Genomic DNA, 8,030 nt, shown 5'->3' with positions numbered 1-8,030 from the left:
AGCAACCCGAGCTCTCTCTCTAGAGTATGTGTTGGGTTGGAGAGAGAACACAATCTCACACTGCGTGAGAAAGGAGCGGCACTCAGTGGGCTGCCCGGAGTAGCAAGGTGGGTTATTAACCCTAGGTTCTGGAGGCTCGGCAGGCCAGGAAGTAACAGGTGGCACGAGACGTAGACTCTGGAACTGTCCAGAGAGGTCGGAAACCTGAGCGGCCAGGTTCTCCACGGCATGGCGAGCAGCAGACAATTCCTGCTCGTGTCTGCCGAGCATGGCTCCTTGGATCTCGACGGCAGTGTAACGAGCGTCTGAAGTCGCTGGGTCCATTCCTTGGTCGGTTCCTTCTGTCATGCAGGTGAAAGAGGACCCAAAAGCGACTTGGCGAAAACAGAGTCTTTAATCCAGTAAAGTAAATACAAACAAACAAAACAACTTTCACTCGAAATGACGAGGACAAACTGGAGACTCGATCTTGAACAGCAGGTGAACAGCAGGTTGCCTCGGGAAGGCACTTGAACCAGACAGACTCAGACACCTGCTCACCACGCAGCATCTGAGGAAAACACGACACGACAGGGCGATACACAATCACAGCACGGTGAATTCTAAACAAGGAACCGACAGGACAGGAACGGAACACAAAGGAAGAAATAGGGACTCTAATCAGGGGAAAGGATCGGGAACAGGTGTGGGAAGACTAAATGATTGATTAGGGGAATAGGAACAGCTGGGAGCAGGAACGGAACGATAGAGAGAAGAGAGAGCGAGAGAGTGAGAGAGGGAGGGGGAGAGAGAGGGATAGAAAGAGGGAAAGAACCTAATAAGACCAGCAGAGGGAAACGAATAGAATGGGGAGCACAGGGACAAGACATGATAATAAATGACAAACATGACACTCAGTTTGTCTGGTTTCTGAAAGTACAGAATAAAGAGGAATTCGTAGTAATTATACCAAACAAAAATAATTTCTAAGATTTCACTTCATATAAGGAAATGCGTCAATTTAAATACATTCATTAGGCTCTAATCTATGGATTTCACATGACTGTGCAGGGGCCATCCATAGGTGGGCCTGGGAGGGCATATACCTACCAACTTGGGGGAGCCACCCACTGCCAGTCCCAGCCAATCAGAATGAGTTTTCCCACAGAAAAGGGCTTTATTACAGACATAAATACTTCTCAGTTTCATCAGCTGTTTGGGTGACTGGTCTCGACGATCCCATAAGTGGCGGGTGTGGTTACATGCTGTCTGTGCTTATAAGGCCAGTTGGAAGTACTGCCAAATTCTCTAAAAATACTTTGAAGGCGGTTTATGGTAGAGAAATGAACATTGAATTCCCTGGCATCAGCTCTGGTGGACAATGCTGCAGTCAGCATGCCAATTGCACACTCAATCAAAACTTGAGACATCAGTAGCATTATGTTGTGTGACAAAACTTTACATTTTAGATGACCATTTATTGTCATGCTGTTTAATCAGCTTCTTGATATGCCACACCTGTCAGGTGGATAGATTTCCTTGGCAAAGGAGAAATGCTCACTAACGGGAATGTAAACAAATTGTGCACAAAATTTGAGAGAAATAAGCTTTTTGTGCGTATGGAACATTTCCGGAATCTTTTATTTCAGCTAATGAAACAAGGGACCAACATTTTACATGTTGCGTTTATATTTTGTTCATTATAAGTTGTGGCATATGTTTATTATAAGCATATTTTCTCTATCAAATTCATGACTGAAATTTACTTTCCACAAACATGACCATGAACGAGGGCTATATTCTAGGAAGCAAAGGAACAAAAAACTAATCTCCTCGGAAAGGTGTCTTGTCATCTCTTTAAAGGCCCAGTGCAGTCAAATACGTGATTTTCCTGTGTTGTATATATATTTCGACACTATGAGGTTGGAATAATAATAATGAAAATTATGATAATGCCCTTTTAGAGTAAGAGATGCTTCAAAAGACAGCCTGAAATTTTAACTTGTTTTGGTGGTATGGAGTTTTGGCGGGATGGAGTTTTGTCCTACTTGGTGAATTTGGCCTAGACCAATAAGAGAGTTCCAAACCTCTCTGACAATACCAGCTAGATTTCAGTTTTCCCCTCCCCACTCAGACCACACACAGACAGTCCTAGTAAAATTATTGCTTGAGAAAATGCTCATTTTGACCATTTTAATGGAAAACAATCATAGCAAGGTCCTTAATGGTTACCCAGAAATGATTTGATATTGAGATAAAAACAGCTGCATTGGACCTTTACAGTAATGTGTTATAGACAAAGTTAACATGCAAACAGGAAGACCACAGATGAGTTGCGTGAGCAAATCAGTTTTTTTATTCAATTTTTTTTTATATATATAATTCAGAACAGCAAGAGTCAATTATGGCAACAATAAAATGTGCATAAAACAAATTTGAAGACAAGAAGTAGTACATTATTCTGTAGCAACTATAAGCAAAAAAAAGTATGTTTTCACACATACTAAACAGTCAAGCATGTATGCCCCCGGCAGGGAAGAAAGACCTTGGTTTAAGCTGAGAGACAGTGAAATTTGCCCACGCAGCTCTGGTTGGTTTGGAGAAAGGGACACTTTGGTTCCATAGCACTTATACAGTGACCTCGAGTCAGAAATAGGCTGACCTTGACTGAAGACGGTTACATTCATTTGAAAGAGTATTTACCTATACATTTGGTATGGTGGGGAGCCTTCACCTGCTGAGTGCACAGTTGGCTGGTAGCATTAGCTGTGCCCTGTGAGTCCATGTTGACTTGAGTGATCTTACGGTGATTTAGAGAATATTTCTGGGGTGGTTTTGTGTTAACGTTACATTTTATTCTTGAGAACTCATGTAGTTTCTTGGTAAGAAATGTATATCACAAGTGCAAGTGTTCGATTACTTGTCTGAAGTCTTATTTCCCTTCTCCCCAAACATAATTTTGTAAGTTGAAAATATAAACTTTCCATATCTACTTATATAGATTGTTTACATTTGTGTTCTTTTTTACATGCAATGAAACTAAAATTTGAAATGGTTTTGTTTATATATCTTTTTAGTTATTGTACCGTAGGGCTAGGCATGAATGGCCTGTTCCAAGATTTGAAATATGGACAATATATGATATTTATTGTATATCGTATACTACAAGGGGAGTGAGTGGGAGTGAATGTGGGGGTTACGCCCCTTGAGGATTTCCTGGCAAACTACTAGCCACTGACAAAAGCTTAAAAACGCATAGCTTCTTCTGAATGCATTGGCCTAGAAAATGACACCATTTTCTTTCTTTTTGCAAGCAAATTTGTTTAGCTGGTCTATCAGTTTTATTTTTTATTTAAATTAACCTAAAAAAGTACTTATCATTATAGAATTCTTTATTCAAAATAATATCTCAATATGATAAATGTTTTTTTTTCTCTCTGTTCATTGACTATGTACAGAAGTGCAAAAAGTCAACCTTCGTCCCTTAGGTTAGAGTTCGTTCATTACCGACCTTCCCGATTCAGCAAAGTCCACTACCTCACCTCTACTCTCACCATTCACCAAACTCCAGAGACCCATCTATCTCACTGTTCATTTTGCGCTGACATTCAGGGCAATCTTAAGAAATATTAAAACAATATATATATATAGTTTTTAATGGATACAGTAGAAAATAACTTTTTGTTCCTTCTCTAAACATGGACAATCTAAATTTCGATACTATACACTACCGGTCAAAAGTTTTGGAACACCTACTCATTCAAGTGTTTTTATTTTAATTTTAAAAAACTATTTTCTACACTAGAATAATAGTGAAGACATCAAACTATGACATTACACATATGGAATCATGTAGTAACCAAAAAAGTGTTCAACAAATCAAAATATATTTTGTATTTGAGATTCTTCAAATAGCCACGCTTTGCCTTGATGACAGATTTGCAGACTCTTGGCATTCTCTCAACCAGCTTCACCTGGAATGCTTTTCCAACAGTCTTGAAGGAGTTCCCACATATGCTGAGCACAATGTAGAAAATAATTAAAAGAAAACCCCTTGAATGAGTAGGTGTTCTAAAACATTTTACAGATAGCGTGTTTTCAAATGACTTGTAGCTAGTTAAAACATTAGTTTTCAGCCAGAGTAGATGCCTCGGCAACACACCAACACACCAACTGATGCTGTTCATTGTATCAATACCAAAAGGTCGTTGATCAACATGTTTGATCAACTTCTTCAGGCGTCCAGCTACAAGAATGATGTGAATACTTATTCTGACTCCACATATTATTATTAATCATTAGTATGGTTTGAAAATCCAAATCTCTAAATTTACAACGGCTATATAATAATGTTGTCAAGTAGAATATAATAAGGCAGAAATCTACAAACTAAATATTCAAATAGATTAAAATCCTTAAGTAATACATAACACATGAGTTCAATGAAATTTAAGAGTAAATTGTTACTTGAGAAAAAAAAACTAAACCAAAACATTATAAGGTGTATGTATGTGTACGAACTATAATATATAATTGGTGTTCATTGCCTGTATGGTGATTGAAAGTACATTTGATTGGGATGGAACCCAGTCCTGTAATCTAAGGCTTCAATAGAAGTACATTACAATCAGTAAAGAGATCTTACACCTCAGTCAAAACAACAAAACAAAATCACAAAACATAATGGCGTGTGAAAACAAGGGTTTTTAAATGAAATGTCTGTTCCCCCAATTCTGTGTTGAGCCTTCCTTGAATGTGGCCATATACTCCGGTAACCCTTCGTGCATGAGCAGAACTGTGCTTCGGTATCCTGAATCAGTTCAAATCTGATCAAAACAAGTGAGATACTTTTTTCTTCTGTTTGATAAATTCACATCAAATTAGTTATTTGTTGTATTACCTCAATTGAAGTAAAATGTGTCTATTGAGAGGTAATAGTTCTGGGGGAGCACAAAAACACTCAACCAAGTGTATATCTTCTTATGACCTAATCAAACGTATCTTTTTTCAACGACACATGGTTTGACAGTGCTTCTTTCCAGACACACTTTTAGAGTCCCTCCACCTAGAACGAAAAAATAAACTCAAAAACTACATTTTGATATAATACCAAAAGATCGTTTTTGAGTGGATTTTCCCTAAGGTTGGGGACAAGGAAATGAGACCTCCATGGAGAGCTAGTACGCCCCATATCACTTCAACAGGCATTAGAGTCTACTGACTTACAACTCTCCCAGTCACTATGAGCTCTGAGTCATAGATCTCCCCATCGGATAAATACAACAATAAAGCAAAAACAGAAAGGCAAAACAAATTGATAAAAGGCACCTCTATTTTTTTTTTCATTGCAAGAGAGATCAAAGGCTGGAGAGGAACCCATTCCTAATTATCAACCAAAAATCAAATGGCACAATATATATATAAAGAAAATACACAATGGAGAAATGATGTAAAAAACTAAACTCGAGCCATAAAAACACATTATCATAAACAGAATAACACTGCTGAAATAACACTCTTGTTTGGGATGTATGGCCTCTATGGCACACATTAGGTGGTTAAAGCTAGCATGGCTGTGCTTTCAAAGGTACACAGGTGTGTTTCTTACCCAGAACATTCATATGTCCCTGACCCTCATTTTATCATCTAGCTTCACTAGAAGCCTTTTTAAAAACAGAAAACTGTACATGCTAAAAATGTGTTGTGCCTTTCTGATTTCAATTCAAATTCAAGGTGCACATTTCAATGTTTTTTTTTTTGTAAACCATGAAAACAAATGTATTAATGTAAAAACAAAACAAATAAAAAATGCTGTCTTGGTCTACCGACGTACCAACACAGTATTCTGTACGTTAGACGCCACAACATCTCGCTCTCAGCCTCATGTGTGTGCAAAAAAAAATGTAAGAAAGAAATTGTGTTTGAACACACAGGTGTATTGTGAATGTATTCAGTGTCCGTCAGCATGGATAGACAGACACTCCTCTTCTCAGCTGGGTGATGCCTTGGAGGACAAGGAGGTGTGTGTGTGTGTGTGTGTGTGTGTGTGTATGTGTATGTGTGTCATGGCATCGACTGGGCACACCGATGTTGGCATGTGTGACAAGAACAGCATTACGGAGCGACTGAGAGATGACGACCGATTCTCCTCCTGTCCGTTGCTTGACATTCTGAACATTATGGACATAAAGGCTGAACTCTTTAGACTTGTACAGTGCCAACACACAGTCATTTGATCTGCAAAACAAGGGACAAGGAATGACATTTTGTTTTTTAAGTTAGAAAAGTTATTTTCATTATGGAGCTCGTCTTCCAAGATCTGGATCTTATTTTTGTTCGCTGAAAGGTTGCTTAAATCGGCAATCTGCAGTTTAATCAGTAACCTGGCGGCCACCCCGACACTGCTTTGGTAAAAGCTGAAAGGTGGGTCTGGAGAAATAGAACCAATCTCAAATTCATAGACAGAGCACTGGATGTAAGGACTGACGATCCATCATATCAAAATGGTTTATGTTATTACCATCAAGGACCACTTTGGAAACAAGTGTTTAAATATATACTTTCAAGTGCTATCGTCTGGAAATACAGTGTACATCTTGCTGTGTAATGTTTTTACCCAAACAAATCAAAATTCAATGTTTTAATTTGCATTGTTTACCAATATTGGATGAAAACACGCTTAGAATTTGGATTCTGATGGGGTACAAGAGTTAAACTAAGCTCATGAGGCATCTATAAGTAATATTCTTCAAGAATCAACGGGTATATATTCATTTCAATGTCCAAAAATGTATGATTGCCGATTGCCCCTTTAAATGTATAAAAATAAAACAAACACACTAGCTGCACAGTTAAACATACTGTAGGGAAACCGAGATGAATAGAAACTCACTGTTCTTGACTCGAACTACATTTGAGTCAGATACTTGTGACTACTCAGATGATCGGCAGAAATGATTGGAATCTGGGGGTGGGGACAGAGCAGAGAAATCAAACACAGCAGACATCTTACGCATCAGACATCCACTAGCCCCACTACCACACATCAGCAGGTTTAACCACATTTCTGAGTTCTTTACCGAAAAGGAGATGAAGATAAGACTAAATGTGGTTACAATGTTGCATAGATAAAACAAAGCATTTTATAGGATCACTGAAACCCGCTAATCAACGGCCAAGCGTCATTTTTGGAATGTTTGGCAAGAGGAGGGTGGAGGAAGGGGGTGGAAGGAAGAAAAAAAATGTCAGTCGCTAGTGAGGTGTCTCCTCGTGCAAACTTAAGTCCTACAGCTTGTTGACCTGCAGCCAGGGGTTGGAACCAAAATTATTTTCCAATCATTTTGTATTGTTTTTTTTCCCCGTTCCACTGTTCCAACCTGTAAAATAAAGTTCTGAACTGGTTTCGGACCCCCAAAAAAATTGGTTTATATCGTTCCTTTTTAAACCTCTGAATTTTTATATTTTATTTTATTTTACATTAGCTCGACATTAAATGACTTCACAAATCAGTGAGGATAGAGCAGTATGGAGCAGGCAAGCTGTAGTTGTTTAAATCCGCGATGGACAGACAAGTGTAGGGCGCGAGAAGCGACTGCAATGGTGGGTGGGGGGAGAGCAAGACAGGGTGAAGGAGGAGGCTTGGTTTGAAGCTCTGGGCATCTTGTTAAGACATGCATTATCTCAATTAGGCCCACAGAACTATACCTACGGAAGAACGGCTTCTATGGAAAATCTTTGAATGTCTATTGAACCTCCGAGAGTTAACATTGGACCAGCGCTAGCAGGCTCTCTAGCTAACAAGCTTGTGGTGTGCAGAGTGGCACCATAATTAAAAACAATAGCTAATCAATCCATTGTGAAATGTAAAAGCTATAGTATTGAAAAAGTGAATACATTTTTCCCTAATTAAAATCTCTCTCTAATTTCTGAATCACGCTTGTAACGTCAGTAGGTTACAGTAGCCGAAGCTTCGGAGGGGGGGGCAGGTTGCCTACATGCTCACACTGGCAAAGATTTTCAGCTGTCAGGCAGACAGACACTGGAATAAGTTC

The 8,030-nt window shown here is 38.9% G+C and overlaps 1 pseudogene across 1 annotated transcript in view; it reads right to left on the bottom strand.

Moving 5' to 3' along the window:
* Positions 1-2,312: 2,312 nt before the first annotated feature.
* LOC124041646 overlaps positions 2,313-8,030 on the bottom strand; it is an 89,425-nt pseudogene continuing 83,707 nt past the window's right edge. The window contains exons 11-12 of the transcript XR_006839972.1: positions 6,872-6,943; positions 2,313-6,216 (exon numbers count right to left, since the gene is read on the bottom strand). The product of XR_006839972.1 is annotated as a muscleblind-like protein 1 (transcript). The remainder of the gene's footprint in view (positions 6,217-6,871; positions 6,944-8,030) is intronic.

The sequence above is a fragment of the Oncorhynchus gorbuscha genome, linkage group LG08 (assembly GCF_021184085.1).
Source record: "Oncorhynchus gorbuscha isolate QuinsamMale2020 ecotype Even-year linkage group LG08, OgorEven_v1.0, whole genome shotgun sequence".
Taxonomy (NCBI): domain Eukaryota; kingdom Metazoa; phylum Chordata; class Actinopteri; order Salmoniformes; family Salmonidae; genus Oncorhynchus; species Oncorhynchus gorbuscha.
Note: the sequence above shows the minus strand (reverse complement) of the source record. Positions and strands in the feature narration are given on the sequence as shown.